Genomic DNA, 19,745 nt, shown 5'->3' with positions numbered 1-19,745 from the left:
TGTTAGAGGGCTGAAATGCTGTAAACACAGTCAGACATTTATTCTCATTAATTATATTTATTAATTTAAACAAGTTCTATGCCTATTAGCTCTTTTTATTTATTCTGTTTTCATGATCAACTCCTACTCTTTACAGGTCCACATTAGCCTTCAGTTTCAATTATGACTATATGTACCATTTAATTCATCAAATAATTTTTGCTCGCATCTCATTTGTGTAATTGGATCATGCGACTAAATGCTCCAGCTACAACTGTGAAATATTTCCCAATTTTCAAATCTTCAAGCAGATTCCGCACATTGCTAAAATATTTGAAAGATAATAAACACAGTAGCTTCCATTTGACCTTAAAAATATGCTCGGATATTTGTCCTTGGACATTATCTGTTCTTATCATCTCCGAACTGATAATGTCCACGAAAAAATATATATATATAAATATGCCATTTTTTTGGCACCGAATGAAGGCTACTTTTCATAAAACCTGCATTGCCAAATAAAGGAATGATTGATCGACAGAATCAATTTTTTCCCTCAGACACCGGAGGTCCATAAGCTTCATTCTCCTTCAGTGTGCTTAGCAGCTGCACTCTCATTCTGACCATATCTGGCCATACATGACCTGCCTGATCCATTGTTAGTGGTTTATTTGTGGTTAGTGTGATAGCAGTCAGCGTTGAAAACCTTGATGTTAGCTCCCGAGAATCTCCCATATTTTGCTATGTTTTGCGTCTTCATTGGTCCATTTTCAGTTATCCTTGTTTAAAAATGGTTGAATTTCACCACTCTAGCTTTCTCTTCAGTATGGTATTTAAGTCAACAAGGTTGGTGACATCTATTTTAGTTGCTGATATAACAGAAAAGTCACATTTTTTGACTTTCACACTCAAGTGTAACTATCTTAAATTTGAGATCTCAAATTATCTAAATTGTCAATAGATTTACAATGGCAATCAAGGCGTGGTAAGCCCTTGCATGACTTTGTGTCTTCAAAGGAAGTATCTTGGGCTGTCATAATCAATAGGAGTTAAACTGGAGGTGTGGAAGGGTGCCTCCGGGGTGCAAAAATGAAGCAGGAACTTGTAAATTTGACAGCATGATTGAACAATATATATATGCATGTCTTGACAGGCGATAAAGAAATTTTTAAAAATCTAAACCAAGGTGAGTTATAAACTCCATGCCAGTTCATCATCCAGGGGGGGGCCAAGCCTTCAAAGGGTAAAAGTTCATCAGCACCCCTAAGTGCTGCCTAGTGTGGCATTCCGAAAGGGAATTTGTGCATTATGATATGACTGTTCTTACCAGTGACATTCCCTGCAAAAAAGCAGAAGTGTCTTTAATAACTGTTTTCAGTGGGATATAACTTTTTAGATAAACAAAAGGAAAGTATTAGCTGATTATGACCTTGCAAATCGATAGATTTTGATGGATCTATTGGATTAACAGCATTCATCAATTTTTAAAATAGACAATTCCAAACTAGAAATCAGGGAAAAGCTAGACTCAATTTTATAGGCCGCCGGCCAGGAACTAGGCTGGGTTTTTCATGCAAATGAAACAACTATGTATAATAATTGTTGCAGACCTAGCATGTAAGAAAAGACTTCTCTTTTCACAAATAAAAAAAATAAACAGAGCCGAATTACTAATCAAGTCATAAATATTAACCAAAGTACGGATATTGCTACAAATGTAAACTGTAGTACGACAAAGGAGAAAACTTACCTAATCTGGCATGGAAAGTACATGGCTGTTCTTTCTACACAACCACTCTTTGCACTTAGAAGGGATTGATGAGATGAACCACGACCACTGAAGAACTGAAATTCCACATACACGAAGCCAAGTATATCCTCTGTCGAACCTCCTATTCTTGTGTCAAAAGGGCCCTGCTTCGCCATGTAGTGGCCCTCGAAAGGTCAATCAGCTAACAGTTTTGCTCGACAAATTTGCTTCAAAACAGAAAGTTCTCACTCAAATGATCTACTTTTTGAATATTTTGGCTTACAAAAAGATTCCTCAAAATCAACCACAATATTAAGGAACCTAAGCAAATGGGGCAGAACATCCGAGCGAAATTCTGCATTTTTATGAACCTCTTCCACTTCACGAATTGGGCGCCATTTTGAAATTCATCCAAGCGAAACGTGACGTCACACTGGCAGTGATGACTCAACCAATGTTTTGCTTAGAGATGCCCCCTCCCTCCTGGTGTATAGCTAAATCTTCGAATAAAGCAGGCTTGCCAATAGAACATCAGGGTGTCTATGTCTGTGGTACAGTGTTCTGGTTACGTGCCCTAGGGGAACTTTGATACATAAGTCCTAATTACTTGAACCACAAGAACTACCAGATGGCGATGGAGCTGTTTACAGTAATGATTTGGTTAATTTGACAAGTTTTTTTGGTTGCGATGTACAGCAAGAAAAACAACTGGGAATTTATGATGTCCATACGATGTTACATCGGTAATGGTAAGATAGCTAAATAGTAAGCCATAAAATGTTTGACTGAACAAACTACAGTAATCTGACACGTATCCAGATTAATGTAGATACCATCTTTTTTTTTTCTTTGATTCCCGAGTTCTTTGATAAAACCCACACTGTGATTGGTGTGACACGTGCACATGCATAACTCCCTCACTCGCCGATCACATAGCCCTTCCAAACCCCCAAGAGGAATTTTTCGCATTTTATACGAGTCGTAAGTTACCCTTTTTACACAACACAACACAAGAACACTACTTCACCGAAAATAGAAAGAAAGAGAAAAAAAAACCTCTCTGACACATTGAATGTCTGATTTAATTGAATTGCACTTTAACTTGGTGCCACGCAGTCTTCAAAGAACATTTGAGCAGTTTTGATACTCTTTACCTTTAAAAATATCGGACTAAAAAGAATGTCATAAAATGCCCATCAAATAAAAATAACCTGCTACTACAGAGACGTAAAAACCGTCCAGAAATGAAAGCTTTTTTTTTGTTTAATATCCTGGGAACAATAGCCGATAACTTGTCAGCTCTAATTGAATTTACTCTCATATAAAAAACAAAAGTGTTAGGTTACCATTTGTAACTAAAGATAGCAAACATCTCGTGGGAAAGAGTGGTGACGATTCGTCAGCTCTAATTAAATTTACTCTCTTGTGAAAAACGATAGTGTCAAATTACCCTTTGTAACTAAAAAATAAAAATATCTCGTTATATTTGCATGCAACAAGAACAAAACAATCGTCACCTGCACTTACTACTGTAAACGTTAGAACTGCTTCAAATCTAAATAGTCTCGTCTCCTCTAAAACATGTCCTAAGAACTAAAAGCGACGATTCGTGACCTCTAATTGAATTTACTCCTTGTGAAAAACAAAAGTATCAAGTTACCTTTGTAACTAAAAATAAAAATACCTCGTTGCATTTGCAGGCTACTTACTCACGAACTGTTTCAAACCTCAAGGTTCATCTCGCTCGTAACTAAAATCCTCAGCCTAAACCACAGAAAATATCGAAGTAAGCCCAATATATGAATACTTCCTCCTCTTTCATAGAAGAATAAATATAGCCGTTCTAAACTGTGTCAGGATCAAATCTTCTCACATACCATTTACCTTTACAACAAGAAATTTGATTGGCTGTTTATAGTAGATCCAATCTGATTGGTGTGACATACATACATCTCTCACTCACTCACTCATCCAATGACCCGTCCATAACATACCCAACGCGCCGACTAAGAGGTATTTTTTTCTTACAAAAAAATAACTCAAAAAGAGCGAGTATGAAGGGAGAGAAGAATGTATTATTGTCATATGAAACATTTTGAAACGATTTTGATCGAGATTATGCCCGTTGAGGGGGTGATATTAAAAGCATCTACAAAATAATATCTTCTATGGGCAAAGTTTTGTGTTTTCAAATACATGCTGACAAACAAAACCTTATTTGTTTTAACAGCTAACAAATTTAGCCAATGATAAAAGAAGTATTGGGTTAATTAAACAGTCGCTACATTAGTTTCTAGGAAACGCAGGCTATGCTGAGCTGAAAGAATGAGGGTACGGACGGACTGTGCAGTGCAGTGCGTCCATCGTCCCAGAACAGTCAGCAGGAACTTGCACCTGCACTGTATACGTATCCAACGCGATGTTAGCTCTTGTTTTAGATTTTGTACAAGAAAAGAATACTTGAAAACAAGAAGATGGATTGGTTTCTTGGCAATCCCATCAGTCGACGCCAAAATTTCAAATTCGATCTAACGGTATATCTTTGTAAATTTGCATTTTAGGGAGGTTGCATATTCGAGAATCTTTCTATGTTATTAATTTTTAGCATGTTTGATTAACAACAGCCTTAATTTAAGCCGAGTGCCTCCCTTAGAGCAAACTGTTAATATTTTGGCAGTCTTTTAACTGATCCAAATATTTCCTTTCTTTCATAACTTGGCTATTCTTCTTTTCTCGGAAATTGTAATTTTTATGATTAATCAGTAGTAAGACTTCCTGTCGTCCAAATCAATCTTATAATTCGTATACGATTACAGACCGAGTTGTACTCCACTCAGTCCTATTACAATTACTCATCCCTTTAAATTGTTTTCTCGATTATTTTAAAAAGTTCCGCAAACTTTTAACTTGCAGGTTCATGTTGGAACGTAACCTCGACAACTGTCACATGTTTTCCATGGACTTAGAAAAGGAATATGAGGTACGGCTAAGCATTCATAACCAGAAAAAGGGGGGCAATTTTAGCGTATTCTCCAATACAAGTAAATAAATAGCTGCTGTTGAACAAACGTGAAGTCCGAGAAGTTTCGAGAAGTTTGGTGGAAATCTTAAGTTAGGTACATAGATTCCTTCTTTTCTTTCCTTTCTTCAAGGAGTCCGCTATTCTGTCATTTTCAACTTTATTTCACAATATAAGATAACTAAGAGAAAATGAGAACCAGTTACACTGTGGTATCCTGTTCTGGAGCTATAATGACAGGAAAAGTAGTGTAGAGTAATCGAATGAATGATCAGAACAGAGCAATGCCGGGAAGATATTTGCAAGCTCAGTTGTCGTATTTTTTCGCTCATATAAAGCATGCATGAATTCTTATATTCCAAAACTGGGAAAAAGTTATATAATTAGATAAAGCCAAAATTAGATTTGTCGGTATACCTATCAGTTGCATTGCTAAAAGTGGCTCAACGTTGTCTCATGAAATGACTTAAATCGCTTAGTCTGACGCCTCATCTTTTTTCTTCACTGGGTGAAATATTTTCCAAAACAAAATGCTTGAAGAGTAAAACACATATCATTTTAATTTTACAAAAACACCCGAATATTTAACAAGGTTAATGATTTAAGGAGTTAAAAGTTGCGTTTGTTTTGAATGAGTGAATTAATAATTCCGGACTGTTTGTTTATGTTGTCATAATGATCGCTTTGGACTGTTACAAGCATTGCCTTCAGTAAGAAGAAATCCTTTGATGTAAAAAATTCTATTACCAATGCAGCTAGTTCGTAAAACATCTGACACTTATGCAAATAGCAAGGGACCCTTTTACCGATGTCACGCAATATCAACATTTTTGGCATTTTTCATATAAACAAAAAACAACTTCCATAGATCAATTTATCCCGCCAAATTTTGTAACTATGCGAAGTGTCATAAGAACGTGTTAGAAACTCAAAGAAAATGGGACCCCAAACTTACCAATTTTTACAAAGAATTAAAAGAAATGCATGCCAGGGGTCAAGCGTCCCCTGGCATCCAATTCTTTGTAACGTTTGGCAAGTTTGGAGTCCCATAATTTTATGAGTTTGCCAGGGATTCTTATGGAACTTCGCATATTTACTAAATTCAGCGTGATAAATCGAGTTTTGAATGAAAAAATCAGGAAAGCGTGACATCGTTAAAAAGGTCCACTTCACTTCTTGAAAAGACACATTAATCTGAACCTATCTTATTGAAATTAAAGTTCGAGTTGGAGAGCTAAATTAACCACTAAGTTCTATGTTGGCAGCAAGTGAATGAAAAGAGATTAAGGAAGGATAAATCAAATAAGACATGAAACCGTGTTTAGATAACGCTTTATTTGCTTCGAAAATATACACATTTGAGTCTTTTAAAACAGGGGGAAGGTCCCTCCAAATATTATTTGCCGTCTGTATATCTAGCTTGCGTTGTACCTATGAATATACTCGAGTATTGACAACAAAAAGCCTTTGTGTCATGAATGTAAGAATTTCAAAAGTTGAAGACGATGAGCATTTATTCACTGAATGTTAGAAGGCCTAGTAAATTTAGGAATGGTTGGGGACTCTCTGTTTCTTTATCATATGCTGTAGCAAAAATTCTTAAAATATGGTTCTGTTTTGCCTGAATTTGCTTTATGTGTCTTTTATACGCTGCCCTAGGCTAATATATCATAAGAGATATAAGGATAAATTAAATTGGAATAAATTTGTTTCAGTTGCTGAATATATTTATAATGTCTTAATTTTTCGATATTATTCCAACATTTCGAGGTAATTTATTATACGTGAACAGACATATGCGGTGTGATATTACCTGTTGTTGGTTTTCACATGACGTCACTAAAATTCGAACTACAAAACTATTGATCTTCCTGGGATTTTACTTAAATGATGTATAAGAGCAGCTGAAAACTAATATTCGTACAAATTTTCGCTCCGAATGGGTTCTTGGTTTTGTCGTACACTACGCTTGAATTTCTAAGCTTTTGCGTGACGCGGCATTTACATGACTGCCTAGAGAGCTGTCGTGATGGTTAAAAAAGTGACTTATTTCGGGGAACTTGACTATCTGAACAGTTCATGTCTTAGAAAAAGTATTATTTTAATGTTTTAGATTTCCTCGAGGGATAAATTCACGTTTTTGTAGCAAAACTCAGTGACAGATGTTTCTGCTAGTTTCCGACCGCCATGTTGGTGCCCATACGGATGGGCACCAGCATGGCGTCTCCATACAAATCTCTATAAATTTGGGTAAAAAATTTCTCCGCATATCTCGCATAAGATAAATTGCTGTGACCAGAGTTTTGGCGAGAGTCTGCATATTTACCTTCTTGCATTTCCCAGATTCTGGACTTTATCTATTGACCGGTTTTGATTTTGATTTTGATCTATTTTGAATTGCGTGACACTGAAAACCAGCAATTAGTAGAACCACGTCGTTCTGACAATAATCACGGAGGTTTATGTTGTCATTGTCCAATGCCACTCGCTTTTCCGTGACAACTCAAGTTGATTAAGCAACTTTACTTATAGCTCCCTTCCACGCTTTAAGAACAAAAGCGGTTTAAGTTGGCGGACGACTCGACTTCCAGTGAGTCGATTCGCCCACTTGTTAAGACAAGTCGAATCAGATTGGGTTTATTGGATCTAGATTAGAAGCGAAAGGGTAGGGAGTAAATAATGCATTATTGCCGGTTTTCATGTGACGTCATCATCTTATTTCCCAAAATTAAAAATTTCCTATCCTTCTAAAGTTTTGGTTTCATCAGATATAAGAATCTCAAATTCCAAGTTTATGCGTTGCGTGACATTAAAATGGCGGTCTGAGAAGGATCTCAAGTAAGCCAAAAGAGGAGTTATCGCCCAAGTTTTTGCTTACTGAACAGTTACTGCACTAGAGGAATTATTACCTTCAATGTATTGGAAATCTAGAGTAACAATTTTCCGTTTCAATAGCAAACTCAATGACATGTTTCTGTTTCCGGCCGCCATGTCGTCCCTCGGAAGGGCACCAACATGGCGTCTCCATACAAGGCTCTATAAATTTGGGGGCAACACTTTTCCAAATAACGCGGGAATGAAAAACCGCACAGACTTGAATCTTGGCGATGTTGTTTATATATCAAGCATCTATGATATTCCTGATTCTTGACTTAATTGATTTAATTTAACGATTTTTGTTTCCGATGGAGTGGCAGTGCAAACCACCAATACAATGAATTCTTATTTCGTCGAGCGCGGTCGCATAGCTTTAGGAGGCTCTATGGGCCCTGGAATAAAGTTTCCGAAGCGACGAAAGTAGCGAAAGTCAGCCCTGAAAATGGAAGCAATGAGCTGCGCACGGTGTCGTTTCCTTTCGTTATCCGAGGATCGAGAAGAGCACATTATACAGAGGCATTTTCTTTTCAAAAATTGGCGGGATATTAGAAACAAAGACTCTTTCTTTTTTTGCAACTCAATATCTCCCCAGCAGCTATTCCATGAGGTACGAATGAAACCGAGGTCTCAGTTCAGACAAGGTGTATGGAGCACGCGGGATCCGTTTGATTTCTACTACTTCTTACGTTTTGATTTTGACGTTGGAGTTTATCCCCAACACCCAGGCCGTAACTGTACAACCAACATGGTGAAAATAGTTTGCCGCCGTGTGCTATGCCCAGCTTGTGGTTTCCACCAACCCACAAAGATCAAGACCATTTATCCTTTCTGTTGGTGATGAAGGCTTGGGAAGAATTTCTGGAAAAAAAAAGCGAAGACTATGAAGACAATGACATGCCTCTCCTTTGAGGAGCAACACTTCTTAATGCACTACTGACTACGTTTTAGGCAATTTTAGATAGTCGTAGTTTCCTTACTTTGTAGTTTTGCTAACTTAGTGATTTTGCCTAGATATTTATTAATATTTTCACACACGAGACAACTCTAGGCGTACTGTTTTATCAGTAGAACAACAAAGGCTAAATACTTCTCCTTCATTATGATTCTCATATTCAAACTTTCATAACAAGCATGTTCCTTTAGAAACTTCTGTGGCACAAATTTTGGATAGTATAACACATTGTTTAAGAAAACAAGTTTCCCAGAACGATTTTTAATTGGACAATAGCAGGATATGCAATTTTAACAATAGTCTTCAGTCAAAGGTAGCTCTTAGTAGGCTTATTGTTATTGCAATAAAATTGTAACAAAGCAACATTCACGAAAATATTACAAAGTGAAAATATTATAACGTGAAAATATTACAACGTGAAATATTACAACGTGAAAATGTACACCATATTTACTATACAATGAAAGTTCTGTAAACAGTAAAGGATTCTCTGTTCTCGAATTTATAAACGGGACAACTTGTACTGAGCCAAAGCTATGAAGCTTTATGGCTGCATGAGAATGACAAGAATGACCACTACAACTCCATGGAGACACTATCTTTTTTAATTCCAAACACGCTCTATGTCCGTTGGTTTACGTCCTTTCATTTGACTATAACACTAACATTAAAAAACCTAGTATTGTGTCATGAGCAACAAGTGGTGTAGAGAGATTGAAATTTTTGTTTCTCTTTTTCTCGCTTACCTGAAGAACTGGTACAAAGAATCCGACATCAGACTTTGCTTTCTTTTGGAACATTTCTGTTATCTGCTCTCCAATCTGAGATGTTAATATATAAAGAGAGTAAAGCAGCAAGATATAGAGATAAGCGAATTTAACGTTCATTCAGTTTCAGATTCAGATTTTTTATTGTTTTGTATTATTTCTTACAATCAATCTATAAATAAATACTACATATATTACCAACAAGAACACAGAACAAAAAAAAATTTCCAATAAATAGAAAGAAAATGTCCGCAGTGACCAAAGTAGCTAAGGCTTTCGGGTTGGTCACTGCCACGTTAAATTACATAGCGCAGACAATTGCCTTAATATAACTTGAAACAGCTTTCCACTGTTTATCAAAAGTTGTACTTTTTATTCTCGTATATGCAATTGTTTTTCACGGCCTATGTTTTTAAAAATTTAAATGGGGCTCGGCCACCCAATTGAGTTTAGGGACAATTTCAATTCTTACTTTTTTGGAATACCACCCCGCTTTATTTGCAATACTACACTTACTTACAACGCTAAGATTACTTACAACATTGCTTACAATACTAACACTACTTACATTACTAAAAATTACTTACTTGATAACAATACAATGTATTACTTACAATACCAAACTCCGCTTACATTTTCAACAACACTCTTTATGCAACAAGAATTGATTCTACTTAACAATAATTAATGATACTACCAATAATTACAAGACTAACAATAATGCCACCGACAGATACAATGCTACTCTTTAACAATGACACCGTTACACTGTGAATTGCATGCTACACTTCTTTTGAACCTTTTACAGACAAAAGTAAATACACAACAGAAGAGGCACATCAAAGAACATGAAAAATGTAGGGCCATGAAATACAGGGTTAAAGCTGTGTCCTTCTTAAACGAGGGCCTAAATATCGCTCAAGTAACAAATTGCTTATTTTATCGATAGCTGAAAGGAGAGATTAAGCAGTTTTAATGACTGGTATATTTCCTGCCAATTGCGTTGCTACGCGTTTTGTGTTCCAGTAAAACTGGAAATTTGTATTTCAATTTTTAAGTTCCATCTTACCCGATTAATCACATTTTAGCTATGAAGGGTAGTTGAGCAGTTTTGTACTTACAGCCGTAAATGTGATATTGCCAAGTAGGCAATGATTCAGTAAAGAAGAGCTGTTTTCTACTGTAAGACCTAACCTTTGGCATAAATTTAATACATTGTGACGCTGTATTACATCAACCTAGACGAAAGGATGAGCGTTGTTCCAAAAGGCCTTTGTTGTCAGGTATCCTCAGAAAAGATGAAGAAATGTTTCTTGTGCTGCTCGACAAAAGCAAAAAAGATTTGTTTCCTAAAGTTTATTTTAAACAGAACTTGTTGTGATTCTCCTATGGAGAAATTTCATGTTGGAAGTTCCATAGTTTCGAGCTAAGTGTACAGATCTTGGGCAGTGGATGAATTTACACCCAGTTCAATTTTCCACATCGTCAAGTTCATTTTTCTGGAATTTTCTCACCTGGCAATGACAATCTCAAAGATCTCATAGCGCTCCTAATAGCTGAAGTTAGGAAGGAGACTTAAAAGCAAAGCTTATCTTCGAATCAACAACAGGTTAGAATTCTTGAATCATCCGGTCATCTTATGATAAATTGACATCACTCCTGCGTTAGCCTAGTGTTTATAAAAGAACATCTTGCCTGCGATTATGATCTTCGAGCTATTCCAGATATGACCAGCACTGAAATCAGCTTGAGATGTAAAGGAATTCCTATAGTTTAAGTCAACCCACAGCTCAATAAGTTCTTGGATAAAATCATCTTGTATATCGGCCAAGATTTTGGACTTCTTTTATTGCCAAGTTACAGAGAAAAAGTAATTTTACACCCACCTCACCCCTTGCTACCTGAAATAAATGGAAATCGAAATAGCGCTTCCCTTTAGATTTGAAATAGTTGAACTTGAGATTCAACACCTCATTAATTCCCGATTATGACTGTAGCATCCTTTGGCCTGGACAGGACCTGACTGGTCAAAGAATTAACTGAAATATCGCAACTGCGGCTTAAAACTGTAGAAAACTAAAAAGAAACACAGGAAAGGCAAAATGGTACATGGATGGGCGAAATTGGAGAAGACTTCAACGTATTTTATTGGGGTAAACTTCCAGTGGCTGACTTCTTTCAAATTCATATAAATATGTGTAAGAGTGTTATTTATAATGATCAGAATCATTCTTTGACCTAGGCCCTTTAAACACCAGTCAAAGTGACTGCATTGAAATTCGGTCTGGCCCTGGATTCGAATGCTTAACCTTGTGGCTACCTGTATTTCCCATCAATCCATGCGGGACGTGATAGTCCACCCCAGGATTGCGCAAATGGTGTTCCGTGGGAGATGTGGCATGGTCAATGATGACTTCTGAGTATATCTAGATAATAGGCTTTGCGAAGTTCTAGGATTCACATGCTTGTGTTTCACGAACTGCCTCCTGTTTACAGACAGCAAGTTAGATGATATATTCTTGCTGTGCTGGCTGGGCTGTGCTCGATCCTCTGAAGATTGGTAAGCAGCCGTAAGAAAGCTACAAGCAACATTTTAAATTTCAAGGCCTGATTTTCCCACCTGAGATGTACTCAATCCGACCAAATCCTATTCTTTGATCTTTTGTTAGTCTTCCTTCTCCAAACTGCTTATAACAAAAGATATTAAATACTAAAAATTTAATATCACGAAATTGTGACATCAGTGAGTCACGAATGATCATATGCTGCGGTAGTGACGTACATGATGTATTTTAAGCTTACACGTACTTTAGCTAAAACGTGTCAGTAATTATTTGCCTTTATTATCCTCCAAGATCAGATGTAGTAAGCTTAATTCCACGAGGTAGACGACTGCACGGAGGCTAAACCAGCAGCACTTGAAGTTGTGTGACATTTAAGCGGCTAACACAGATCACATATGAAGAACCGATTTTGGACAGGTTAGTACCGTAATGATTCAACATTTTTAAACTTTTGATATTGGCTATATAGCAATGTTGTTCGTGTAAGGGAGTGACTGATAAAGATACACCAAGTGCTTATAAATTGCAAGTTGTGTATTTTTATCAGTAGTAATGCCACTTTTTTATCGCCCATTAGGGGAAGAGGCAAAGTCTACCTCTAAGCCCAGGGGGCTTTATACCAGGCCAGGATACATCTTGGTTTCTGAAGTTTGAAGGGACTACCACTGAGCATCCAGATTGGATGGCAGACCCTGGCTAGGGCTCAAACCTGGACAACGCAATATGCAGCCCAGTGCAACCGTCAGGCCATTGTGCCTCACACTTTACTATCTAAAACTACCTAATACATGTAAGAAATATTCTTAATTCAAGAATGGATAAGAATCGTCCATTTGCTCCAACAATGTAGTCATGGCCTGATCCTTTTAAGAAAGCGCCACTTTTGTGGTCTCTCTTTGCATGTATTATGTACGTCTGCTGTCCCACAATGAAAAATCAGCATCAAAATAATTTACAGCAGCTCGTACCTTTCAGCATGCAAATGCCGACATAAAAAGATAGTCTAAAGAAATCCATGCGTGCTGATTGGTTAAAAATCGCATTCTTTTATTTCGTTAGAAACATAGAAAAGTTGTCATAGTCACGTTATTTTCATTGGGCTGTTTTCCTCGTGCTTCTATCAAGTTTTAGTATAAATCTACTCGCGTTCTTTCATGAATGCCATTCTCTGATTGGTTTAACACTAGTCACTATCTATTCTGTGATAGATAGTGAGTAGTGTAGCAGTCAGGCCTTGCTAACAAAATTAGAGCCGCTTCTTGGCATTTTTGAAGTGTCTGTGAAGAGAATTTAGATGAAGTTTTGAACGACTAGTAGATTTATACTAAAACAATTGGATTATAATTGCTCTCGATTTCTATGCATGATAGTTTACTCTGGCTATGCCCTCATCAGCTATCACACAATAGAAATCTTGAGCTCATAATCTAATTGTTTAATAGAAACAGAAAGTTTGGGAGAGCAAACACAAGTTCACCTTACAGTTCATGTTCCCACTTCCTTGTAAGGCACTGTTGAATATTTTCACAGAAACAGTGCAGTAAAAATTTTTACAATTATTATTGTTATTATTATTATTATTATTATTATTTGTTCCCCTTAACTTCCATTTTTGTGTCCTAGCGTAGCCAATCAGAGAACAGAATTTGTGATAGAAAGCCAGTAGATTTATACTAAAACTCGATAGAAACATGAAAAATGTTTTCTTGAACAGGCTGATTTAGCAACAGGACGGGAATGTCAGGTGATGACTGCAGGGCATGCGGAATAGCCTGGATTCTATTCTAATTTGACCATATTTGGGTATTTGTACTGTGCGCGCCGTGGTCAAGTGACGTTCCCATTCTCTTGCTAAATCAGGCTAATAACAATTTCCTGACAAACACTGCATACGCATATTTGTGCTGTAAGAACATCAGTGACACACTTGAGGCTGTCGTCTCATGTGCCACTTCTGTGTTCATCTTTGATCAATTACTGAAGAGACAAAGGCAACGTGTAATCTATTCGTTAATTTTTTGACAGTTTTAACAATCATATGTTACCATTTAGATTTCACCAGTGGAGGTGTATGATGTTATATTCTTGGCCTCCTGGAGGACATGTGCATGACACATACATGTAGCAAACAGTCATCAATTTCATGAGCTGGGTAGTGCCAACAGCCCAAGATACTGTTACATGTTCATTTAATTCTAGAATTTAATTCTGTGCTTGAAAGAGTGGCCAATAAAACTGTTTATTGTATGTTTATTCTCTGTATACTGTTATGTTGCCAATTCCTGTAATTCATATCAGTCAGTTGTGTGGCCAAGGTAAAGGGAACCAGGCCTCCAGGTCTCTGCTTTTTTGAAAAATAGTAGCCCATGATTAGGCTACCTGATGGGGTGTAGTCAGAAAGAGAGCCAATAGAGAATTTAACAGGAGCAAATCCTGGGGATTTACAAGTACTCTGCTTGGGTGGCCCCCAGTAGTCATGGTGTCATCTTGGCAAACTTGAAAAAATAACTCTCCAGAGATGAATTACCCCAGGTGAAGTGGGAACAGAGACACCTAGGGGAGGGGAGGGAAGTGGGGGGGGGGGGGGAGTGGGGAGTGGGGAATAGACCATAGCTCCCTCAGCCCCACTTGTAAATCCATCTGTGATCTGACAATACATGTAATTCATTACCCTTCAATTGGGAGAATAACAATTGCTGTGGGGTGTGAATTGCAAGCGATTACATTGCTTTTTGAGTTCTCTTCAACGTTTGAGGGTTTCTATAACTCTAGGAAACACAGAGAAGATGTTTTCTTTTTCCTGCCCTTAGGCACATGAGGACACATTGCCTTATAAGTTAGAAAGTAAAATCACTCTTATTTCAATAAGGTGTAATCATGTCATCATTACATCAACAAATTTGCACTAGTTCTGTTTTCATCCTGTTTGAAAAGCCTAATTATAAAAGCGGTTCTCAATTGAGCGTGGAAAGTAGAGTCATTTTTCAAAAAATCAAAACCAAAGTTATCACTCCAGCCCATCACATAGTTTTACTTCTGATTAGACGACAAAGAGGCACTAGTTTTTTTTAAGTTAGTCTTTTAACATAAAGATGTAAAACCAAATGCATCTCTAATTTGCATTTACTTTGGCTTTACATTGCTACACTAAGCTTGAAAAACTCTCGCTTTGTGACTCACTTAGACACGATTAACTGCATTTGAAATCAGCTAAATCTATTTGCTTTGGGTTCTGCTCATCTCACTAGATTGTCTGTAATTTGCATTCTCGTCCCCAGAGGCCACGCTCCTTTTGGTCAGCACCAAGAATTGTAACCCCTGGGACGGTCCAATTTTCTGAGCATGCGCAGAGTATTCGTTTTATATTCTCAGCCAGATTTGTCAGACTTGACTCTGAGCATGCGCAGAGTGACAGGAAGTCTGTGAATTGTGGACTTCCGATGTTGGACCTTCCCAGAGGTCACGATTCTTGGTGCTGACAAGAAGGAGTGCAGCCTCTGGGGACGAGAATGTGTAATTTGTAATTGATTCTGATTTCAGAACTCTCAGTTGAGAACTGCTCTATTTATTATCAACAAATGGATCTTTTTACCAATGTCACGCAATATCAACAATTTTTCGTATTTTTCACTTTAACAAAAGTAAAGTATCAAAGTAAATATGTGAAGTTTGAATAGAATACGTTTCAGAGTCGTGAAACCATGGGACCGCAAACTTGCCATTTCTTTTTACAGAGAAATGTTTGCCAGTGGAAACCACTTGCCCCCTAGTATACATCTGTAAAAACTGGGAAGTTCAGGGTTCCATATATTGCCAACTTTGCAACAGATTTTTCTGAAACTTTGCTTATTTACTAAATTTCTCATGGCATATGGAACAGTGTTGCTTCCTTCTTGTCTGAATATGAAAATTGGAAAAGTGTGACATCGGTAAAAAGGGCATCAAGGTAACTATGATGAAAATCCGGGTCCGCGAGAAAGATATTTACATTTAAATACATAAATTTCGCCACAATGGAATATCCGTGGCCTGTTGGTCTAGTGGCATGATTCTCGCTTAGGGTGCGAGAGGTCCCGGGTTCAACTCCCGGACAGGCCCATTTCCCTTTTTCTTTTTGCTTCATTTGTTTAATTTTCGTTAAAAATATTTTTTTCATAGAACATCTTCTTTTCCTTTTTTCAAGGAAAAACAAAATAACCGCACGCGCACACGAAGGCAAACAAAAGCGAAGGGGGTCGCGGGCGAAAATTCAGTCAGTAACCGCTTTGTCATCTTATCTATTATTATTTATTAATTCTTTTTCTCTATTAAACTACTTTGAAATGTATCTTTAAAAAATTGCATCTTCCTTTAAACGACTAATATCGCGTTAAAATGGACGTGTTTGTTCTCGAGTTTGTTTGCAGGTCGCCATATTGAATCTAGAACGAGTGAAGTCTGGGGAAGAGTAAGAATGCAACTCTGAGGCTGGACCTCTGGCAACAGCGGAGTGTATTTAAAATTGCAAACATTTTCAGCTCATTCGTGTGCGACGGGCAATAGATGAAGTATAGTGATAGGGTAGATGTAGACGAAAAATGCAGACTGTGGATGGAAATTGTAGGCCGCGAACCGAATTAAAGCTGTAGGCCGCGAACACAAGTAATTTCACAAGATACACCACTGCCCTTAGTAAACATCTGAAGCTCAGATACACTTGTGCAAAGGAAAGAAATATTTTTATAGTCTAATAAATAAATGCGCATCAAATCAAAATTTCCCAGTTTGTAACATTTGCAATGGGGATCGAAAAGCCGACATAACACACCTGGGGGGACCCTAGACTGGTTTATTTTAACACAGGCTATCTGGTCCACAAGGCAGACCGTCGAGGAAGCCATTTTCGTAAGCTAAGGCGCACATTTGCCTTCGTATTGGTAAGTAAGTATTGCTTTATTATTGTCTCTTTACTTTGGACCTCTTCAATATACAACGCAAAGATCAATCTTAGCGGCCATTAAAATTTGTTGTTTAATGTTTGAAGACCAAATTTCGAGTTTCCCTCGAACAAAACTGCCATACGACCTGCTGAAAACCTACAAGACAAACCAATCAACCAAATACAATCTCTTATGAAAAGTTGTTTGAGATGGTTACCTGTCACATTAGATCAATCACAGGCATTGTTGTCAAGTTGATAAAGACGAAGCTGGTTTCGAGTTTCGCTCGAACAAAAACTGCCATACGATCTGCTGAAAAACTACAAGACAAACCAATCAACCAAATACAATCTCTTATGAAAAGTTGTTTGAGATGGTTACCTGTCACATTAGATCAATCACAGGCATTGTTGTCAAGTTGATAAAGACAAAGCTGGTTTGGAAGTTTAAATTATAACGTTTAAAATGTAATCAGCATAAGGAAACAGTCGGGGAGGGTTACAATGAGCACTGTCAGTTTGCCAATACGATCTGTGTAACTTCGTAATCCTTGGTAAGTTGAACAACTTTCCAAGAAGGGCCAAACATGCCTCGTTTTTTTTTTTTTCGTTTTGAAGTCTATAGTCATGTTAAAATTGCAACTGCATAAACTGGTAGTTGAAGATACAGCTGCAACTGTCAAGAAATATTATGGTAACCTCTGTCAGTTAGCAGAGTGCCATGCTATGATGCATAGGAAAATGCACATGAGACTTCACTGACCTCAGTAAGTTCAATAATTTTCTAACGAGAACTACATATACCTCGCTTTCATTTGGAAGTTAAATAGTGATGATATGTTTATTAAGTTGTATCATTACAAGAACCATTTTTTTAAACGAAAAAAATTATCGGGTAAGGTCAGCTCTTCATTAAAAGATACCAAAGCCTCACTTAAGTGCTAAAACAATATAACATCTTGTAAACACTTAGCTATGTTTCATAAACAATTTCAATTTTCTACTTAACAGTTACTTATTGTACATTTTATAGCGTCGAACACGCTTGTAGGGAGCCCGATTGCTCAGACAATTTGATAAACAATTTTGATTGTCACGTGATTATCCGTCCGTCCATACACCCATTCATGTTAATCAATGTGAAATGTCACACTCTGCAACATCCTCGTACCCAGGGCTTTTTCCTCAGAGAATAGGGAGGGACGGGTTTACCGCGTACATCTTAGATATTGGGCATCCATGTTATGGTCAATTGGCACCTGTCGAAACAATGTACCCACTGACCAGTATCATGTGACCATATCGCGAACTCATGTTCAGGAAAATGATGAGAAGTCAAAGACAACTGCAAGGCTGACAGAGAGTCGTATATTTAAACCAATATTTCGGCTGGCCTTCTTCAATTTTAGATGTTATTTGATTGTGAAAATGAAATAACAATATTATATAATGGTAGATTTCGTAACACATATTTCGAAACTAACAGGAGTAGCGGAAATGAAGCGTAACATCTAACAGCCACGCTGCAGAACTCAGAATTCGTCGACTATCACAACTCTCTTCTCTTCCTTGGATTCTACATAACGGCACTATAGAAACTGACCTATACACCAAACTTTTAAACAAACACCAACCCCTTCCTAGTTCATCATAAGTCAGAATCATGAAATACAATGTAAAACAATTACACGTTATGCTGAGAAATAAAAACCATAATCATAAGTGCAATCAACATTTTTTAAAAAAACTATAACTTAATTTCCATTTTGGTATTTTATAACAAAGAGCCTATAATTTATCTTCTGGATGACTTTCGTGCTGTTAGAGTTTTTGGTCAACCAACTGACAAAGCTAGTTCAGCAATACACACGGGATCCAGTCTACTGTACATTCAGCTGACCCCTGCTGCAGTGCCACGTCCATCTATTGGCACAATACACAGCACCAATTACATTAGAAATAAAGGACAGGACATTCTTTGTCGAGGAGGCATAGTGTAGTCTTTCATCGTGGCATAAATGACGTAACTCTTGCTAAATTATAAAACATACGTTGAGACATTGCCAATCGAATTTCTTCGCATCAAGCCTTAGAGGGTCCACCAGCAGTTGCAACAACTGAGGTAGATAACTGAACCTGTCACAAACAAAACAAAAATTAAATAAAGAGAAACGTGTACTGTGACACAGTAACGTTCTGTACTGAAAATTAATGAACAAAGCTATTTCAACATTCACTAACTAGAGTAAAATGTATTTTTTTAAAATCACCTCTGAGTCACAACTGGATCGTGGTTTCTATTTCTTGTATGCTGGGAGGGAATGAGACATATGGCACATTAAGCCTTGAGCTATCAGCTTAGCAGAAGACTTGCCAATGCAATTACTACATTAACAATTATAAATCATAATGGGATGACAATAAAATTTGTAGCGGATTCAAATGGTAGCGTTTCTGTGTTAGATAGCCACCTTCATCTTTCAAATGGTGCCATGCTCGCCAAACGCAAACGAGATGACATCGAGGGCGTGTTAAATAAGTTAAAGGCTAAGTTGTTGATTGGTATTAATTTGTGTACAGCCACTTTCATAAAAATTCAACTGACAGTGGTTACCCTAGGGTCAGTCCAAGAAGGAATTGAAGAATTCCAGAAACCCAACTCCTTCTAGTCATCTTCGAATGGCATCCACGAAATAATCTTCTGAAGAGCGGTAGCAGAATATCGTATCGCGTACTTTAAGGTCTTCTGAGTTGAGATTGGTATGCGTAGGGGCCAAACCACCCCCCTAGTGTTTCATGAAGGCTATATTTGCTTGGTTTATATATTTCTGAACCAAGTTTGGCAGATGAGCTTTCTTTGTTCTCCAGTTTATTTTAATTTGGAAGTTGTGACAAAATGTCAGATTATGACGTCATAAT

General features: G+C 37.3%; 1 long non-coding RNA gene and 1 other non-coding gene across 2 annotated transcripts; both read left to right on the top strand.

Annotated features, from left to right (window-relative positions):
* The first annotated feature begins 10,500 nt into the window (after positions 1-10,500).
* Positions 10,501-14,921, top strand: LOC145489104 (uncharacterized). Its single transcript, XR_014049563.1, has 3 exons — positions 10,501-11,904; positions 12,200-12,325; positions 12,486-14,921. It is a non-coding gene; the product is annotated as an uncharacterized LOC145489104 (long non-coding RNA).
* A 1,013-nt stretch (positions 14,922-15,934) lies between these two features.
* On the top strand, positions 15,935-16,006 carry Trnap-agg (transfer RNA proline (anticodon AGG)). Its single transcript has one exon. It is a non-coding gene; the product is annotated as a tRNA-Pro (tRNA).
* The last annotated feature ends 3,739 nt before the right edge of the window (positions 16,007-19,745 follow it).

Source organism: Orbicella franksi, chromosome 6, assembly GCF_964199315.1.
Source record: "Orbicella franksi chromosome 6, jaOrbFran1.1, whole genome shotgun sequence".
Classification (NCBI taxonomy): Eukaryota; Metazoa; Cnidaria; class Anthozoa; order Scleractinia; family Merulinidae; genus Orbicella; species Orbicella franksi.
The sequence above is the reverse complement of the archived record's forward strand: the minus strand, read 5'-3'. Positions and strand labels throughout refer to the sequence as shown.